This window comes from Salarias fasciatus, chromosome 5 (assembly GCF_902148845.1).
Source record: "Salarias fasciatus chromosome 5, fSalaFa1.1, whole genome shotgun sequence".
NCBI classification, from domain to species: domain Eukaryota; kingdom Metazoa; phylum Chordata; class Actinopteri; order Blenniiformes; family Blenniidae; genus Salarias; species Salarias fasciatus.
Window position 1 is genome coordinate 3,876,245 of NC_043749.1, and position 19,477 is coordinate 3,895,721.

The 19,477-nt window shown below is 43.5% G+C and overlaps 1 protein-coding gene across 1 annotated transcript in view; it reads left to right on the forward strand.

Annotated features, from left to right (window-relative positions):
- The first annotated feature begins 312 nt into the window (after window positions 1-312).
- frmd4ba (FERM domain containing 4Ba) overlaps window positions 313-19,477 on the forward strand; it is a 46,322-nt gene continuing 27,157 nt past the window's right edge. The window contains exon 1 of the mRNA XM_030091501.1: window positions 313-541. The gene's annotated coding sequence lies outside the window, so the exon portion shown is untranslated. The remainder of the gene's footprint in view (window positions 542-19,477) is intronic.

The window sequence follows — 19,477 nt, forward strand, 5'->3', positions numbered from 1 at the left end:
CTTTCACATTATGGGCTTTGTAACATTGAAAGAGGCCAAAAAAAATTCTGTTATTATATTATTGTCAGGTATTATGTTATTGGCCATTATTACATATAGTTATATGATTATATGGAGGCAAACTGCTGAAAACGCGTTTTGGTTGTTATTATTAATTTGCTGTGATGCGTTCACGGTCCTCCATTGGGCGCCAGCAGCGCGCTGAGGACGCGGCGGAGGGAAACCCATGTGTCCCATCCTGGAGGAGGAGGAGGAGGAGGGGGAGGAGGAAGAGGAGGAGGAGGAGGCGGGGAGTGTGAATGGATGGGACTCGCTGTGTGCGGAGTGTGATAGACCGGGTTATTATGCCCGAACAGCCTGCGCCGCTTCCCTTCCCGGACTTTACGCACCGACCCGCGGCTGGACTCAGCGGAGCAGCAGCAGGAGGAGCAGGAGGGTCTCCCACCCGGACGAGGGGGCTTCGGCTGCTTTGACTGACCGGTGACGGCTGCGGACAGACAACAAAGTGGGAGCGATCCGATCCCCAACAAAAGACAGCAAGGTGCGTTTCATTTCTCACACAAACACAGCTACTTACAGCTTATTTAAGACTCATTTTACGCACCAAATTGTGTTTTATTTTGGGATCGCAGCTTTTCTGCTTGTCAGATCATTTGCAATTTTTTTATAAAATGTTCTAAATTAATTTCTTCAACAATGCATTAAAAAAAAAGAATCTTCTAAATGCTTTATTTCAGCTGGGAAAACACAGACTTTATAATAATCTTGATCCAAATGGTTCCACGGACTCCTCTGCCCACATGTGCTGCAGGCGTCCTGACTTCTGCTGAAGTCAGCTGGGCTCCACACTCCTGTTGACATGTCAACAGAGGTGTCCGCAGGCCAGGGAAAAGACCTGCTCAAGTTGTTCCTGTTTATTTGGATAATTTAAAGAGATTCCATTCTGCCTTCTCCTGATATTCGCACCTTGTAAACACATGGGATTATTGTCCTGAACTCCTGCACTCTTACAAAAAAAAACAATCTGAGTCAGCTGACCCGCTCCACTCTGTGTGAATATCCTGTTTCCTGGACAAAACAAACAATAGTGAGGCAGGCATGGCCGGCGTGTGATATCCTGTACGGGCCCTTTGTCGCCCCAGACAGTGAGAAACAGGTAATTGTGGTGTGAGAGGTTGACGGATGACAGAATTCACCTGGAAACAGACCGCCGAACAAAGGAACGGAGAGGTTCTCTTTCATCTGTGGTGGAGGAAACCCAGTGACATGACGTGTGCGAGCGATACGGAACAAAGGCTGGGCCCTGCTTTGTTGGATCTGCGGCCTCGTGAGAGCAACATGTGCCTCCCCTCGTTCCCTCTCCGCCTCAAACTGCAGTGGGGTCAGCGCTTCCGAGTCGATCGAGCTCCTAACCACCTTCGCCAAACCGGGCTCCATCAGCAGCCTCACCCTGTTCGCCAGGTGGTCCGGGCAGTGTGACCCGAGCTGCGGAGGCGTTCCCACCTCTCCTCTGAGCCGCTGCTTTCTCTTCAAAGTTGTCCATCAGCATTTTCTGCTTCTCTTTCCCACACGCCGTCTTCCTCGTTTCACTCTGTTTGCACAGATCTGAACTGGAGCTCTTGCCGGTTAGGATATGCGATACAGCCGTCATGCAGGTTCACACAATCTGATGCTGGAAAAGTTCCTGCCGGACTGGTTGTGGCTGCAGATCGACTGAGCGATGGAGCTCATGATCACAGCTCGGTGTGTGTGACGGGAAACGGCAGCAGGCTGAATCAGTGCGTTTTATGCGGACGTAATGGTCTCACTTCTCATAATGTGGATCATGATGATTCTACATTCTTGCTTCTCCTTGGCAGCTCAAGAGGAGAGTGTCAGACTTTTCCCAAAACTGTCACTAAACTATCACTTTCTCTTTCTCAGCCTTTGTCAGCAAATCATTATTAAAATTTTCAAAATGTCTTGTTTAGTAAATAAGTCTATAAAAGCACGAACCATCTTTGGAATGGAAAACCGTTGTGAAACACTAGATTTGAGGGTTATCAATCACTAGCAGAGGTGCCTGACACAACCAATGATGTAATGATAGCCAGTAATGAGGAAAACATTCACCAATAAAGTCATTAATATCAGTGATCAAGCAGAGCTAAAGAGCTACGTCTGGCCCTCGGGCCTGATGGAGCCCAGGTCTGCTCTATTAGGACTGAAACTCATAAACGCTTCTTTATTAAAAGTTTATTTCCAGCATAAGGAGCCAGATTAAGAACTCCAAAGTACACTGGAGGTTTGTAGCAACTAAACTCAACATTATTAACAAAGTATGCTCTGACCAAGGAGAACCACTTATTTTCTTTTTATCTTCTTAGAACTACATTTGGGAATTGTCCTTCTTTATTGGATAACGTCAGCGTTCAGTAACTGGCAGGATTACTGTGAGTCTTTGGGTTGAATTTTTCACATGTTTGACGTGCTGGAGGATGTTGTCTGTGACAGGATGGTCACACTGTGTGGACGAAAACCCCCATTTCTCTGCTTTCGCCGCTGAATTTTTGAGATATTATAAACAGTCGAGGAGTTGTTATGGGAAGTAAAAAGTCGGCTAAATCCTGTTAGACAGACAGGAATTTAATGTTTGAACAAGTGTTTCCTCGCTCTTCTTCATGTGCTAATGGCTCAGCCTAATACCCTTTATCTGAATCCTCGCCAATCAGAACTCTGAAGTGAATTGAAGAACATTTCCAATGTCTATGGCAGTGTGTTCGGCCTTTCTTCATCTCTCAGTGGATCATGGATCAGTTTTTTTCTTTGTTGGAGTGCATTATGAAATTGTCCATATTTTTGCAAAACTGAAATAGTTACTACCAAAAATTACTACAATCTCAGTATGAAGCCAATTTTACTGATAACTGTAAAATGTAAATTAAAAAACCCTTCAGCTGTCGCTCTATTCACGTTTCTATGAACTCACCTTGGGACAGCAGGCCGTCGTTCAACAACAAGGTTGCCGGTTCAAATGCAATTCCCCTCCATGACCATATGCCACCGTGTCCTTGAGCAAGGCACTGGATACACGCTACCCTTCAAGCACTCTGCATGGAAATCATCAATGGCCGAATGTAACTAGTGTGAAAATATGAGAGCCCAAACTTTAGGATAACGGTAAAATGTTTTTGTCTTTTTTTCACACTAATCTTTTGATTGAATGTGAATGAATTGCATGCCATTTGATGTTTTCCTGAATCTTTGCATCCCTGATAAAATATACTGACATTATCCTTTGAAATCCCTCCCAAAAAATGTCGTAATGCCGCCACTCTAAAAATACCCAGAGTGCTCAGTTGTTGTCAAAAACAGGCAAAAAACATGGATCTTGTGGATTAGCACTTTCAGGATTTCTGCTGGAGGCCTAATTCAGGGTCAGACGCTGGAGTGTTTTCTAGTCAATGTGTTTGTGGGTCACCAGTAATCTATAGGCTTAGCAGAGGAAATCAATTCACATCCTCCAGACCAGAGTAAATTATTAAAGAAAAAAAACAAGGGTTAAATGACATACATTTTGCTTGTCTGTGTGCAAGTTGAGTAAAATGATAAAATCATAAATGTTTCATCGCTCATGTCCCGGTCCGCCGTGTTTGCTGTAAATGTGCCGCGGAGCCTCGGCGGCTTTTCTGTAACATAATCGCTGCAAACACGGCTCACGCCGAAAGTTGTGTCAACAGGAATCTGTTCCTCAGTCTGTCGGCCAGCTCAGCAGTGTGCAGACTCCACATCTCTCTTCCTTGTTCCATGTCCGCTTTGTCCGCTCAGACAGGACATCCTGAGTAAAACAAAAAGTCTGGACCTTCGCTCTGCGCGCAAAAAAACAGCCATTGTCAATATTACCACATGAGTCATTGTGTGCTGCAAAATTTACTACCAGAAAAAGCCGCGTGCCAAAAGTTTTGCTACCTTTTTGTTTCGTTTTTTGGGGGATTTGGTGGTGAATGTTGATGCTTGCGGTTGGTTTGTGTGTTCATTTCTCTGCAGAATAATGCAGAAAGCACTGGCGGCAGCCCTGGGGAGAGACTCTCAGCTGGGTGGAAATCCCTCTGGGAGCAGGTTTCCATGTCATTTAGATAAAAGGGACTGTATTAAAACGAGCTGCAATCTGTTTTAGGAACAACATTTGCTTCTTTGTGGTAAATTTACCCTCAAAATGCAGCATTCTAGTCCACCTCTTTATGAATTATTAAAAGAATGGACACGGGGATGGATTTATAGGTTACACATGAGTATCAGTAGCTATTGACTCACACACTTCAGAGTAAAAGCCCCGTGTCCCAGGGGAGTTTTATTGGGAGATTAATCACAATTCTAACAGTGCGCGGTTTCGGTCCAGCGCAACAACCAATACAAATTAGGTGAAGCAGTCGCTTGGTGATGCATCTTTATTCATCTATTGGAAAAAGAACTGGTGAGAAATTCAGACTTTGGTTCAAAAACTGTATTTGAAAGAAGAGAATTTTAAAAATATGTTGGGCATCTCAATGCATTTCAAGAAAAAGAAAAACGCTAGATTTTATGTTTGCGTGAAAACGAAGCACTTTTAACAGAATGCGAAGCTTGTTTTCTGTCCGGGTTTGGAGAAAAGAGAATTTAGGAACCAGATAACGACACATCCATCCATCCATCCATCCATTCTAGGAGACTTGTTTTCCTCATTGCGCACAAATCGTCACCACTTGGGTGAAAGTCAGATACTTTTCACCACCATTCCCTCAAAGGAGATCATCCTGCTTCTTTTAGTCAACATGTGCGTCTCCATCGCCGTTCTCCTCTCCTTTGTTGTGTCTGCTTCCTGCTCGGTGCACCTGCTGGGGTTCTGTTTTGAGAACGGCCTGACCTCTCTCGCTACACTGGGCTCCTCGTGGAGATATAGAGAAACTCAGCCAGCACAGTGTCATTTGAAGAAAAACACGGATTGTGTTCTGTTTTTAGATAGAAAAAAAAACCTTGATAAAGCTTGGATTAATACACTTATAAAAGTTGAAATCTGGAGAACTGTGAAGGCTCCAGATTTTATTGTTACCACAAGGAGTTTGCTTATTGTGTAAGTATTTGAATAGAAACGCTAAAGGTTAGAGCCAAGATCACAAAACTGTGATCCGGTATTTACCAGGTTAAAGCACAGGTGTTGACGTCTGACCACCTCTATGCTCAGGTAGTCAGGTGAAACGCAGCGGACCACCTCCTTCCTGGTGGGTTCATCCACATCCTCGGGCAGCGAGACGAACCTTGAACCCAACCGATCTGTGCAGCGTTACGAGCCAGAGCCTCCCCCTCCTCTGTGTCGTCCTCCTCCCACTCATCTTCCTCGCACGTCTCTCAGACTGGGATGGGATGGCTGTGAGGCTGAGAAAAATGAAAATAACAACAAAGCGGAGCCCTCCGCCACCTTCCTCTCTCCGTCTGCAGCGCTCTGGGCTTCCCTGGCAGGTTGTGGGGAGGCGGAGTGTGGGAGTGGCCTTTTCCTCAAATTATGCCGCCCGGGTGTCTTTCTGCATCCAGCCACGCATCCCATTGTGACTGCCCCACATTTCTGTGTGTTTTTTCTCTTAAACACACACTCCCCACACTTCACACACAGATGTAGAAAGGGATTGCGATGATGATCAGAATGAGGTGGGAAAAAAAAAAAAAAAAGGCGGAGAGGGGGGCGAAAAGGGCCCCAGTGGCTATTATTACCCTCTCAGGCACAAGCAGAGAGGTACATGGTGGAAAAAAACGAGCGTGTCTCCACAGCAGACATACCCCACAGCTTTATATCCACAGTGATCAATACTGCTCAGCTTTTAAAGCCCCATGTGAGTGTTTCACACATTTGATGCCAGAAGGGATGGAGGCATGGTAAAGAGACACACTGGAGACTTCTGCAAATATGCTCGGAGTCCCGCAACCCCCCCTACAAAGTAATTTCCTGTTGAGTTGGGGCGATAGATTTAGATCACAGTTTTTTTTTTTTTCCAGTTTTCAACTCAATAAGTTAATTTTGTTTGGGTTGTACTGTCAGTGGCTTGAAGGCTGCCGAGCATCAGATAGATATCTGCTGTAGTTGGAGGGCGGGAAGGCGCTCAGCCATTAAAGCTTAGCATTCATCATTAATAGAGTGTTACCTGAGCTCCCTTTTGTGCCGGGTTAAGCACAACTCACGTGCTCTGTGAAAGCCGCTGGGTAAAAGCCACCTAATTAGAACGATTGTGATAAGCCGCGGCTTTAACAGGGCGTCTGTCCCTCTTCGAGGAACCCAACGTTGAATTGGGCCCTGGTTATATGAAAACATTTTAAGAGAAAACGTGTTTTCATTTCAGAAAAGATTAACACAGAAAGATTTTGTTATTCCAATATATTATGTGCAACACACAGATCACAAAACAAGGATTCAGCTGTGATAAATGAGGTTTTCATGTATTGCACATTCATGCTTCCTCCCCAAAAACCTGCTATCTTAAATTTGAATAAGTAGTTTGATTTACGACAATTAATTCCCAGAAGTGTCATGGTCGGTGGTGTAAATTCGGGGCAAGAGAAAGAGCACTGTTAACTGAAGTAACAAATCCCAAAGCGTAAAGACGCAAACTCATTTAAGCACTAACCCATTGCCCTGCATCATCGTTTTCAAAACAATTACATACCCAACCTCTTCCCAGCATCCTTAGAGCAGCGTTTAGCTAATTAAAGAACGCAGATCGTCATTTCTTAGCGCGCACACCCGCTGCTCACAAGTCATACGCCCTGCAGTTCAGAGAGAAAATTCATCCAGCTGCAGTCACCTTCACCACTGCAGCTTGGGATGAGGAGGAGGAGGAGGAGGAGGAGGAGGAGGGAAGTCATTATCACCTGCCCTGTGGACCGAAACCCAGCGTCCTGCTGCTCCACTGAAGCAGGCCGGGCTCAGCTCTCCAACAGGGACAAAGGTCTGCATGTGAGTCATAACATGGAGGAAAGCTTTGGTGGCGAGGTGGCTTAATAACCAGGAAGCTGTCGTACAATCGAAGAGAGCCATCTTTGATCCGGAGGTCTTTTCAAGGTAGCATTGTGCTGCAGAGAGGGCTGGTCACTTCCTTTTGAAACGCATCGGTTTGTCCTACATGAAAGTGTGTGTGTGTGGCCTTTCACCCACTGTACTCTATTGTATTAAGCAGCACATGTGACCGGCACATTTTCACAAAGCATGCCAAGGGAGAGCTTAAAGCAGCAGCATCACACCTGACAGCAGAGTCAGCCATCGCCCGAGAAATGAGTGACGGTGAAGTTTGTGATGGTGCTGACTGGACTTGGCCAGAAAGCTGATATCTGGAGGCCGAGTGGGCTGAACAGTGATAACAGGTGTGGAGCAGACTGGGAGGAAAGCTAACACTCAGCGTCCCCAGGGGGAAGGAAGGAGGGGAAGACCAGCCGTGGTGGTCATAATCAGATATGTCTTCCAAACGTGACTGTTACTGGGAAGATTTATTTAACTATAGCGTTATAGGTTGGGTATATTTCATAAATATCCCAAATGTCCACCCAAGATGGAAACACAAATCTATCTCCTGTCAATTACAAGTGCATTGTATATTGCAAATTTATTATTTTTGTGATATCAATATGCGCTACACAGAGGCAGAGATCTGCATTGAGATTTGCTCCTCCAAAGAAAACCTCTTTGTTTTTTCATACAAATATATATCTGCAGTTCCCAACAGCAACGTTTCAGATAAGAAGTGGTTTGTTTTTGGATGTTTTCCAATTTTTTTTTTTTCTGCTTCTGACTGTACTCTCTGGCCATTTCTTCTGTCAGTCCAGCTGTTATTCTTCCAGCATTTTAGAGATCATTATACAGAATAAATACACGATTAAGTTCTTCAGAAAATATTGTGAATTTAGCTCCTGTACGCTGGTTAGCGATTGAATTAAATATGCAGTCAAGCCACAAATTACAGGCGTAGTTTATATAAATCTAAACTATTCCATTTGAAAACATTTTCTACTGTCTAGAAATGGTTGCCGGTTGAAGTGGTTAATCCTTTTCACTCCCTGGATTAACGCCAAGCACTCAGTAATTTGCTCTCCAGATGATTGATGAGCTGCGCTGATAGCGAAAATGAAATTAGAGGTTTCCCCTGGTAATAATTCCAACCAGATAAACTTAGAGCTTTACACTAACACACATCTGAACTGCTTTAATAATGAGACACTTTGCAACGTAAGATTAAATCAAAGAGTGCTCTGACAGCGGCTGGCAGTGATTATTTTGTACATAATGATGCAGTATGTGGAGAAATACTTGTATCAAGTTAAAACTGTAACAATAAGCTGTTATTTCAGTATTTGGAGAGTGGTAGAAACCAAGGAGCAGCTTGAATAGACTGAAATTTATAAAAACTTCAGGTTTTTAGATGAACGTGTAAATGTGATAACAATGTGATTTGCACTTATGTTGATGATGCGAAAGTATTTGTTTTTAACAGTGCTCTTTTTCTTGCCCCCCAAATTTACACCACAATATGACAGAATAATTACTTTTTACTCTCATCCATTGCATATGAATCTCATTTTCCCCACAGGAGAATTGTTTTTGGTTACTTTTCTTTATATATTCTGCTTCTGCCCTCTGGGTATGAATTAGGAATAAATCAGACTTGTTAATCAATTGAAAGTTACTAGTTTATTGCATAGTTTTTGTAAAATTATTATGATTAATCACAGTTTCCTTTTATATTCCTGTTCATTTTTTTCATGTAAAATCCTGAGTTTTCAGAGTGAATGTACAACGCATTTTAGTGCGACATGTTCATGTACATGTTGATATTGCAATAATCATAAAGTTTATGCTTAAAATTCCCGTTTCTCGCAGCACATGGTCCAACCCTAGTTAAAATGTTAATTTACTCTGAGTTCTGTTTCAGTATTGAGTCACCCTGAAAGTAATTATGAGGCTTTTCTTGAAGCTGATGGCAAATTAATGATGTAAATGCTGATAGTGAGCGTCTGGCCAACAGGTGACCTACGAGAGGTTTAGAGTTGGGAACGGAAACATGATGAAAAGAATCAAAACTAAAGCGAAGACTCATTTACTGCAGAAAAAAATACGCAACTTAAAAGTCAGATGGCTTAGTTATGAAATCTCACATTACACTGATTTACAAGCGTAGAAATTCAATATCAACATCGGTACTGAAGAAAATTAACCTTGAGGGACTTTAAATATATAAGAGAACCAAAAAAGGTGAAAGAATGTTTTTATATTGATTTCAAATGGGAAAAGTTGACAGTAACTTTGTTTAAAAGCCACAGATGAGATGCAGGATGTCAGACCTCTTGTCTTTTCCAGAATTTTACACAAAATTGTTTTAAGTGAAAACAAAACTTCTGCATTTTGGGTGTTTGTTTACACAACATGCTCAATGGAAAACAGAGAACTTTTGCAGGAAAATGCATCTTTTTGAAAATGTTTTTCAAGGCAGAATTTTCTGAAAATTATTCATGACCATGGAGACGGGAAAATTCTATTTTATGAAACAGCTCCAACTTTGTCTCGGTGGAAATGGGTGAAAATGTGAGTTTCGGGAAACACTCTGATTCACTTTCTGTGTAACTAGCCAGAGACACGGCTTTTCTGAAGCACTGCTACTCTGCATGTGCAACACGGCAGTAGTAAATAGCTCTTCCGCACATGTGCGACTCGATGGACAATAACAACAATGGCGGCCTCCAGACAGTCATGACTCCCAGTCCATCGCCTCCAGGGACTTGGTAGTTTTATAGTTGAGATTCACTCGGAATATCCATCCAGCTTGGTCGTCTGAATGTCTGTGTACTCTCATTATTAGTGTTTATAGCGTATTGTGTGGTTTCATCACAGAAACAACCAACAGCGCCAGCTCCTGGTCTGGCATGTTAATTACGTCACTTTCAGCGTTTCTGCCGTTTGTGTGTGAATAAACATCGTTTTCAAAACTTCGATATGTAAACATGAAACCTTTCAGAAGCAATGCGCTTTCACTTTAAATGTAAATGATTCCTAAACTTGAGAGGAATAATTTTCTGAAAGGAAGCGTAGAAGATCTGTCTTCCCCCCCTAGATTTCCACCGAATGTCACATAAACTAATTAGATCTAAAAACTGATTGTTGCTGCACATCTTCTCTGGGATCTCTGCCTTCTTCATTAAACTTTTTTTTTTTCATTCAGCTTGAAGAAGTTAGTCTGTTGGATTTCCATTTTATGTTTTCAACAAGTCTGAGAATATTTATCCACCCATAAATTTTCATTTGTCCACATGTGGTGTCTTTTCTAAGAAATAGAATACAAAAACAGCAGTGACATGTTTTTCCATTCTCGGAGTAGCAGCCGTTACAGAACGCGTGACCATATAAACAAAGCATTAAATCTGACTTTCTAGCGGCAGTGAATCGGGAACAGATGTGATGTTTTGAGGCTGTTTGCTCGACAAACTCCAGCTACTTTTAAATCCCCGCTTGACTCGAAGTGAACTCGGCCTCCCGTCGAATCACTCCACCTCGTGAAATTGATGTGACAAAGACGGCACCTTTGAGAGCTCTCTGCCCACCGAGAGCTCGGGATAAAAATAGACGGAGTCTGCAATATTGGTGGTTTGATACTGACACAGGAGTGACAAGTATTCCTGCGGGACGCCCGGTCTTTCTTTCAGAGCGACGGCTCTTTGAGGTCCTTCAGGGTGTCCGTTCGGTCCGTGGTGCATGAAGCGCTGTACGGCCAGACGAGTCCGCATCGCTGATATGATTATCTGTTCAGTAAATTGGATTGAGCGCGATAAGCCAGGGGGTCTCAGATATGCACGTATCAACCGCCTCTAATCGCTGCCACAAAATGGATTTAACCACTTCACTGTGTCCATAATGTTTCGCTGTAATTGAAGGGGAGCCGTAACCCTTAAAAGGTTTTCTAGTGTTCATGACTCAACGTGTGGTAACGACTCGATTTCCATGAGCCGATTGGGCCAAGCTGGTATAGATCTGAAATAGACCCATTTGCACACTACTACAGTCACATAAGTGAAAAAAGCCCAAATGAGTGTATCATTTACATATCTGTGGCTGAAGAGCCAGGTAATTTAAACATCTGATGTACGAAAGTCACTTTTTTGCACAATGTATCCCAAAAGTTTTGAAGCAAAGTTCTCTGAGGTTGTCAAAAATAAACAGTTAAAGGTAAAATATAGTAGTCTGTTTTTTTGTAAGACTCCTGTTTTATATCATAATTACAATTCAGTCAAAGATTAGAGAGCTCGGCTGCGTTGCTGAGTCGATCCGTGGTCTCAGAGGACAAACAATCTGGAATCGCTTCTCTTAGGAACCATTTATACAATGTTTTTAAATGAAAATCTAAACCCTTTGTACTGTTTTGGGTGCCTGTTTCCACGACAACACTGCTCGGAGTCACTCAGAATGCAGCTTTTTAAAAACGGCCCCCCAGGAGGAACTTCTCAAAAACAGTCCGTCTCCGTGTAGACGGAGGAAAACACAACTTTTCTGAAACACTGTAGTGAATAGTTCTTCTGCACATGTGTGAACGGAGAGTCATGACTCCCAGTCCATGTTCTCCTGGGACTGGTTAGTTTTAGAGTTCAGAGTCACTGGTAATAGCGGTCCAACTTGGTCTGTAGCTTCATCATTTATAATGTTTTATTGTAGAGGTCGGCCCCTCCCCACAGACACCACATTATACTATTTAATATTTTATTATTTTTGTCTGTGCATGAGTGTGGTTTTATTGCAATAACAACCAACAGGCCTGGAATGCTTATTACACCATTTAAAGCATTCCTGCCGTTTCTGTGCCAACAGACGTTGTTTTCAAAAATGTAAAGTTGAAGCTTTTTTGAAGCGAAAACGTATCTGAAACGCTGCCATGTCACTGGAGCTTCAATCGTACTGGATCAAAAAACAGTCTTTTACAGAAACACTTGTGCACGCACAAAAAATTGAAATTAAATGCAACAGGTTTTTATTTTTATTTATTTTTTAATCTCTTTTTTTTTTACTTGGAGCTGTATTTATATCATGAAATGTGGGTTTTTTTCCCCCCCTCCTCCTTTCAATAACGTCCCCCCTCTGCATGGCCTCAGGGTTCATTAATGACTATCTCCGTTCCCCTCCCCTCCCCCGCTCCGAACCATCCCTCCTGCCCTATCTTTGTTTGATTGGCGCGCCCGTGGAGATGAGCACTGTGGTCATTCATTCCAGGATATGATATTGAAAACTTGTGACAATAGCTCTTTATGATCCCTCTCAGAAATGCCCGGGCAGATCTGGGCACCGGCGCTCCCTCGGGGCTGCGCTCGGTGGCGGCAGGCAGTGTGTGGCTGCCGGCTGACGCTGCAGTCCCTTCCCCCACCCTGACCTCCTCCTCCTCTCCGTAGCATCTGGGTTATGCACACACATGATTTGTCATGGCCCGCGGCCCCCGGCCAGCCCCTGAGCGGCGGCCCGCACGGCCGCCGGAGCCGGCCCCAAATCCCAAGATGCAGCCGACAAGCCGATAGGCGGGCGGCGGCAGCCCGAAGCCGCGGGCCCTCGCTTCTTTTCCTGCCTCCTTTTCTTTCCCTCTACCCCCCGCCTCGCCGCACAAAGACAGGCTTGACTGTACCGCCGAAATGCACACAAAAGCTTTGCCGTCTCGCCATTCATTTGCCAAATGGAGCTCGATCACATGGTGTTAATTGGCTGTAATTAAGACGTCTTTCTCTCTCTTTTTTAAACAGATGCAGTGACAATTTCAGATGTATAACGGCAGCCTCTCCCTCAACATGCTCTGATATCAGATGTGCACGCCTCAGGGTAGACATGTTTAAAGGGGAAATTGCAGTTCTTTTTTTATTTATTACATTCCAAGAACGAATCAAAGGATGATCAAACTAAAGCAGGGACGGTCCTCATGCTTCAAGCAGAGCGAGGAGAACTGAAGCCTAATAAAAAGTAGGCCATGGTCTGTGCGTGACCAGAAATGGCCTGCTTTAATGTTTTATGAACCTAATCTATTCATCTATGATGTATGATTACAAATCGTCCTCCTATCGGCCATCGTGATCTCTGACAGCTGTGTCCACCTGCTCCGTCTTCTGGCCTGGAAAGCATGCGTGCAGGGCCCTGTGAAGACAGTCGGCTGGGCCGTCCTGCATGTGTGCCTGTGTGTGTGTGTGTGTTTGTGTGTGTGTGTGAGAGATGCACGGTGCAGCCCGTCAGCTGCAGTCCCAGTATGTGGCTCAGATCGTCAGCTGCAGAGCCGTGTGGCTGACAGCTGCTTCCCTGTCCTGCGTTCACTCCGAGGCCTTCCCCCCTCTTTGGCTAATAACCTGCCTCGTACTGTACACGGTAATTGCTATGTGGCGCTGAAGCGAGCCCCGGGACAAGGATCTGTGATCATCTTGGCAGCATGGCTGCCCCTGTCATGCCCTGCCTTGTATTCTCGAAGGGTCCTGACCTAATAACACTGAACTTCTGGGACAAATTGTCTAAATTGTTAAGGCCTGCCTACCTGCGCTCTTATTAAACCTCCAATCAGAGTATCAGGAGTGAAATGAACCCCTTTTATCAGGAGATAGGAAGCCTAACAGACAGAATTATTCCAAAATCACTATTATTTTCTGTTTTATTGTCCTCAGGGGCTTTTCTGACACTCACTTTCCCCCCTCTGCTGGCGATAAAGGCGCACTGCAGCATGCAGCCACCACTTGACCTGCACAACAACTGATTGTACTCAGCCTGAGGGCCCAAGTGTCACAATAGCTTGAAGAGAAAGAGCCTTTTAAATGCGTGCAGCACATGACTCGCGTGGATCAACGGGGTGACTCAGTCGGAGGGGGTGACGGTCGGACCGCCGCGTGGTGAGGTCAACCTGCCCCCAGCTGCTGTGCCAGGCTGGAGACCCACTCCAACAGACCAAAAGGGTCAACGGGAGGAAAGACATAGAGGTATATATTCACCATAATCACCCAAAAACCTGATTTGACTATCAGTTCATTCAATCATTCAAGCATTAAGTGTTAAATGTGGTACGAGCCGTAAGGGCTTTCTGTAGTGTTTGTGAAAGGTCACGTTTTAAACATTCTGCTACTGAATTCTCCATTTCCAAGTATTTTACTGAGAGGGGAGGACAACATAGAAAATATGAATGTTCTGCTGCGTGTCGCGCTTAATAAAAGCTTCACTGATGTAGATTACATAGTTTAAAGTTTCAGTGTGAGAAAAACAAAGTGATGGTGAGTAAAATGTGAGGAGCGAACGTCTTTATTTGGCTGCAGTATTCATGATGTGAGACCTGCTCCTCCACCAACAGGAGATCCGACGTGTTCTCTCCGAGCGGGTGTTTAAAATGTGATGCGACGTCTCTGTCAGGCCGAGGTCTGTCAGCAGATCTGAGCGGTGGGATCAGTCTGATCTGAACCGAGTCCAGACTTGATGAAGGTCTCATGTGGTGCGGGCGGCGCCTCCTTCTGGGGGGGCTTACAGCCATCCCGAGAGCTGCTCGCTTCAGACAAGTGAATGTCAGTACAAAGAGAGAGGGGATGAAACATTTAGCGATCTTCACTTGTGATCGAGTTCAGGCAAGGAAAAGGACAACTTCTCAGACATCAGAGAGAAAACAATCAGGACTTGTTAAATATTACATCGAGCTCAGTTGATTTTATTCTAATATTCCTCTTCTAATAAAAGCTGCTGGGATGCTTCCTACTGAAGCTGACGGGCTTCGTTTGCCTGCACAACACCAGACATCAAAGTTAATGACTTTCTGGTGGATATAGTCCAGTATTCAGTAGCTGAGGAGAAACAAGACTATATTGGGATGTGTGTTTAGCGAATGCAGTGCTTTCATGTTGTAACGGGGTTATCAGGCTTCTGCACAGCTGGATAACAACAAGCACATTTTAATAGGAAGGGCTGGAGCGAGTAGACTTCCAAAAACACTGCAGAAACAAGTATGTGCATGAATTACAATGTTCTACGACCGCTGCATGGTATGAGACAATCTGTGATCAGCTGGAGAATGTGATCAAGCCAAGAAGTAATTTGTGGAGATTTTGGAAAGAAAAAAGTCAACGTGGAAACTTGAATGTGCAAAACGTCAGGTTATTGATGGGAAGGTTGGAGGAACACAAAACAGACTTCAGCTTTTAAAGGCAGTTCAGGACAAGGCAAATATATTGAGAAAATTCACAATTCTTTACAAAACAATGAAGGAAGAATGTGAAAACAAAGTAAAAGCCTCTGACTCACATAATTTCCATAAGGATCTTTATTTTATCAAGATACTGAAGAAAAACCGATTAAAATAAACGTTTTTACATGATCCAGACACATAAATATACAAAAAATGTGTCTGTATACAGAATGATCAATATTTTCTACAATAATTTAATTCCCCTGGACAACAACATGTTTTTAAAGGGAGATGTATTATTATTTTTTTTAATAGTTTCTGAGGTGAACAAGCTTTTCAGCCATACTGAATACAAATGCTAAACAGAGAAGTGAGACGTCAGGCGGACTGTGAATCGTGGAGGAATGTTTTATCCAGAGCAGATAGTTTCTCCAGAGATGGCCTGTCTGATCGTACGCTCTGACAGATAGCAGCCGGGGTCGTCACCTCTTCCTACGTGCAGGCCTGGATTATCCGACGCCTCCGGGCAGTCTGCATATGTGTTGTGTATGTGCTCCTGCTCGAGAAAACAAAGACAATGCTTTTTTTTTCACCCACTGAATGCAGAAATATGCACCGGCAGTTACATTATAAATTATATATACGCGCCGTAATTTACACAGCCCTGACATTATGACTTTCTTTATTGATTCATAGTCACAGTATTTGAGCCACGATAATTTGTGTTTAAATTTTTATCAGGATATGAGATGAGATCGGTGGTGTTAGAATGGGTGAAAAGCTACTTTAAAAAAAAGACAGCAGCTCTCAGGAATAGGAACATACAAGTCAAAATGCTTTGACGTAACATCGGGAGTTCTGCAGGGATCTGTGTTAGGGCCACAACTTTTTTGTTTTTTTTCTAATTTCTAAGATGCAAAAAAAGGGATCAATTCTTCAATGTTGACTATAAATTTGTGCAAATTCATACAAGACAGAAAAATTATATTGATATATAACTTTCATTTTCTACTTTCGAACATTTATCAGGGTTTTTCTTTTTTTTATTCATCACATTTGTTTTAATCTTTGGTTAAATTTATTCATTCACTCATCCATCAATAACCACTGAGAGGTGAAGTTAATAGCTTCATCATATCCCCTCTAGTTGATGGGATATGTGATGCAACAAGTGGTTCTTTTGTTCTTAAAGAAAAAAATGAGAATGCGGATTTATGGACCAGATTATGATGGAGAGACAAAATGGGTCAAATCAGCTCAAAAACTGAAGTCTTCTTCATCTGATCTTCATCGATGCAGGTGTTCATGAAGCCCCACCTCTTTAGATTTAAAGGCCCGGTTGTTAACAGCTTGACACCACAGCTTGACTTCAGAGTTGAGGCTTCAGGACGTCGGGGCGGCTAATGGGCTGAACGATCCGGCCCTCTCCGACCTGCCACGCAGACACATTTCTACTGTTTCTGAGGGAAAACTGCTCCGACTGTTTATCCAAAACTTGAAGCATCAGACCATGCGTGCGTGAAAACGTTGCGTGGCTCATGAGCAACGCGCTCAGCCTCACACACACGTGTCAGGCATGTGTGCGGTCGGCAGCAGGCTCGTGTCCGCCATATGTTCAGCTGTCTTGGGCGTCGTTGCTCGGGGCAGCTGTGGCCCTGCACGTCTGTCCCTGTTTATCATGGTTAGCTGGTTACACTGCCAAAATGGGCCTGTGACAAAGAGTCATGCCCTCCAGGAATAAATACATCTGGCTTGTGCTGTGCTGAATTACACCATCAATAGAAGTAAATCCTGTTAGAGCACACTGTTCTCTTTGAAATGACAGAGGAGGTGTGACATTGTCCTTGGAAAGGTTTTCAGAAAAGGGAAGAACACACATGTTTTGTGATTATTGTTTCTGATTTAACTCTTTATTACTGTAATTTTTTTTCCCAACAAGCTTAATTGATTCAGAATGAGAGAAACCCAAAGCTCAACAGCATGAAGTGTGTTTACATCAGAAGATATGCTGAACCTGCAGCCACATACCCAGAATGCTACATGTTTAAAATATATTTTGAATTTCTATATTTATAACCCAAAACCCACAATTCATATCAAGCTTTAAGGTACCATTGAATGGGATTCTAGGTCTGCATTGTCATGTTGAGCAAAAATAATCTCATTATTGTTGCCACATGGTGATATAAGTGGATTAGTTCCCACCAACACTCAATAAAGCTGAAGAAAAAAGAGAAATAACACATCATTCAAGGAGTGCATATTGATTCAGACAAAATGTAACAAGTGTGTGAAATCAAAATGCTAAATTAGTAGAATCCTGTGGTTGACAATTAGAAATGCCAGACTATCAGTTATTAAACTCAGAATTAGTGCAACATCATCGACAGAAGAGACAAATTGCAATCAAGAAGGGCAATCTTTTCTGGATAAACCACATGGAATTCTATTTTTTTTTTAAATCATATGAATGTATCTTTATTTAGGTTATGGGTCGACAAATTCTATCACGGTGTGCCTGTCAGGGATCGCTGATTAGGAAAGGCCACACACTGTTGTGTTAGTCACAGGAGCGTCACCAGAAGCAATGGGAAAACAGTCGATAGAGCATCAGTCTAGAAAGCCATTCCATCTGTACAAAAATCCAAACAAAGAGAAAACCATGAAACACAAGAAAAACCCAATATAAACCCCAGCCACTGCGAGAAGTCAGTCACACTCAGACAGAGGCGACCACACCAGGACAAGGGGCAGCAGTCAGGTATGAGGAGGGGAAGTCAAGGAGTCTGAAACGAGACACAGAGTCAGAATCTCATAACACAGGAGCACTAAATGTGAATCACAACACAGCCAGCCGCCTCCACCTCATCCTCTTCTATTGAGGAAGGACGTCGTTCCACAAGTTAAACAATCAGAACTTATTGAACTCAACACATTTTCACATGCGGCAGTCAGTCAGTCCAAACGAAACTTGACGAGCTCATTATTCGATCTGTGTGCAGAGCAGTCAGCCACGCTCGCAGCTCATTCACATGCACGCACATGGATCTGATTTCAACCAATAATCAGAGTGAGAGGACTTCTGCCAGAGTGCCAATGAGCCCAGTGAGACGTGCCAACTGCAGCAGGCGTGCCGGGGAGCTTTGCAGCGAGGAATGCTACAACAAGAAAAACACAAATTAGACTACTGCATGTGTTAGGATAAATAATTTACTAGTTCATCCAGTATCCACCATACAGTCACCTGGAATTCATATTCTCCTGCTCCTGTTCTCCTACTCTGTTACTGCTGGCCCTGACTGAAACACCACCACACACTTGTTGAAAGTTGTTTCAATATATCAGCAAAACAGAAAAAAAAAGAAAAGTGCGAGTGCATTAGAGGTAATGGATAACTCTTATATAGTATAGTCCACAACTATCTTAAATCTTTCTCTGAAACTTGTTTAAAAATAACGTTTTATGAATTTTAGGCATGCAAATAATTCAAAATTCAAATTTAAGAAAATTGCATTTTTGACAAATGGGACAAGGCATTCCCCGGACCCCCTGCTGGCTCCTGAGGTTCTCTGGTGCCCCCTATTGGTTCATTTTTCATCTGTTTTTGATCAGTTTTAAAAAGTTTCTCATTCTGTTTTCCGTAAACAGCCATGTCTCTGTTCACCTCCAGCATCTGCACAGTATTTAGAGGATCATTTCCAGCTCGCATGCAGAAGATTTATGTGTTTTTCTGCGGAGAAATCAGATGTTCACCAGACCCCGGTGGGTGCCAACGTTGCGTTTATTGTTTGTTTGCGACTGAGAGCGTAGTGAAAGTTCTACGTCGGGAGCCGCTCCACAGAGAACAGCGTCGGAGTAACGTCTGCTTTTCTTAGCCGTGTCCCACGTTTTTCTGCGTCATTATTGCAGACGCAGGGGTCACAGACGACCTGCTCTGAGACAAATTATGCTGATCCCCTTCATTGAAACAGCTTCAAGCTGACTGTGGACACTTAAGCTCTCCTGGAAACTGGGGTCACATAAACAAACAGCCGGATATTGCTTCCAGATGAGCTGCAACACGCCGCCGCTCCACCTCTCCACCGTCGCTCTCTACCCAGTTGTTTATCTGAATCAGGTGTTCATCTGGGTCTGTGACATTTGCTTATTGACTGCAGCTGTCCAGCGGAGAGAATTATAGGCTTTTAGGTTTTAACTTCAAAGCTCCCCTCACAGTTTCACTTTTCTTTTTTTTTTGTTTGCCTCGTCAGCTCTGCCAGGGCTGCAGATCTAAACAAGAGCAATTATTTTTAGTGTTCTAGCAGAATTATTATGGG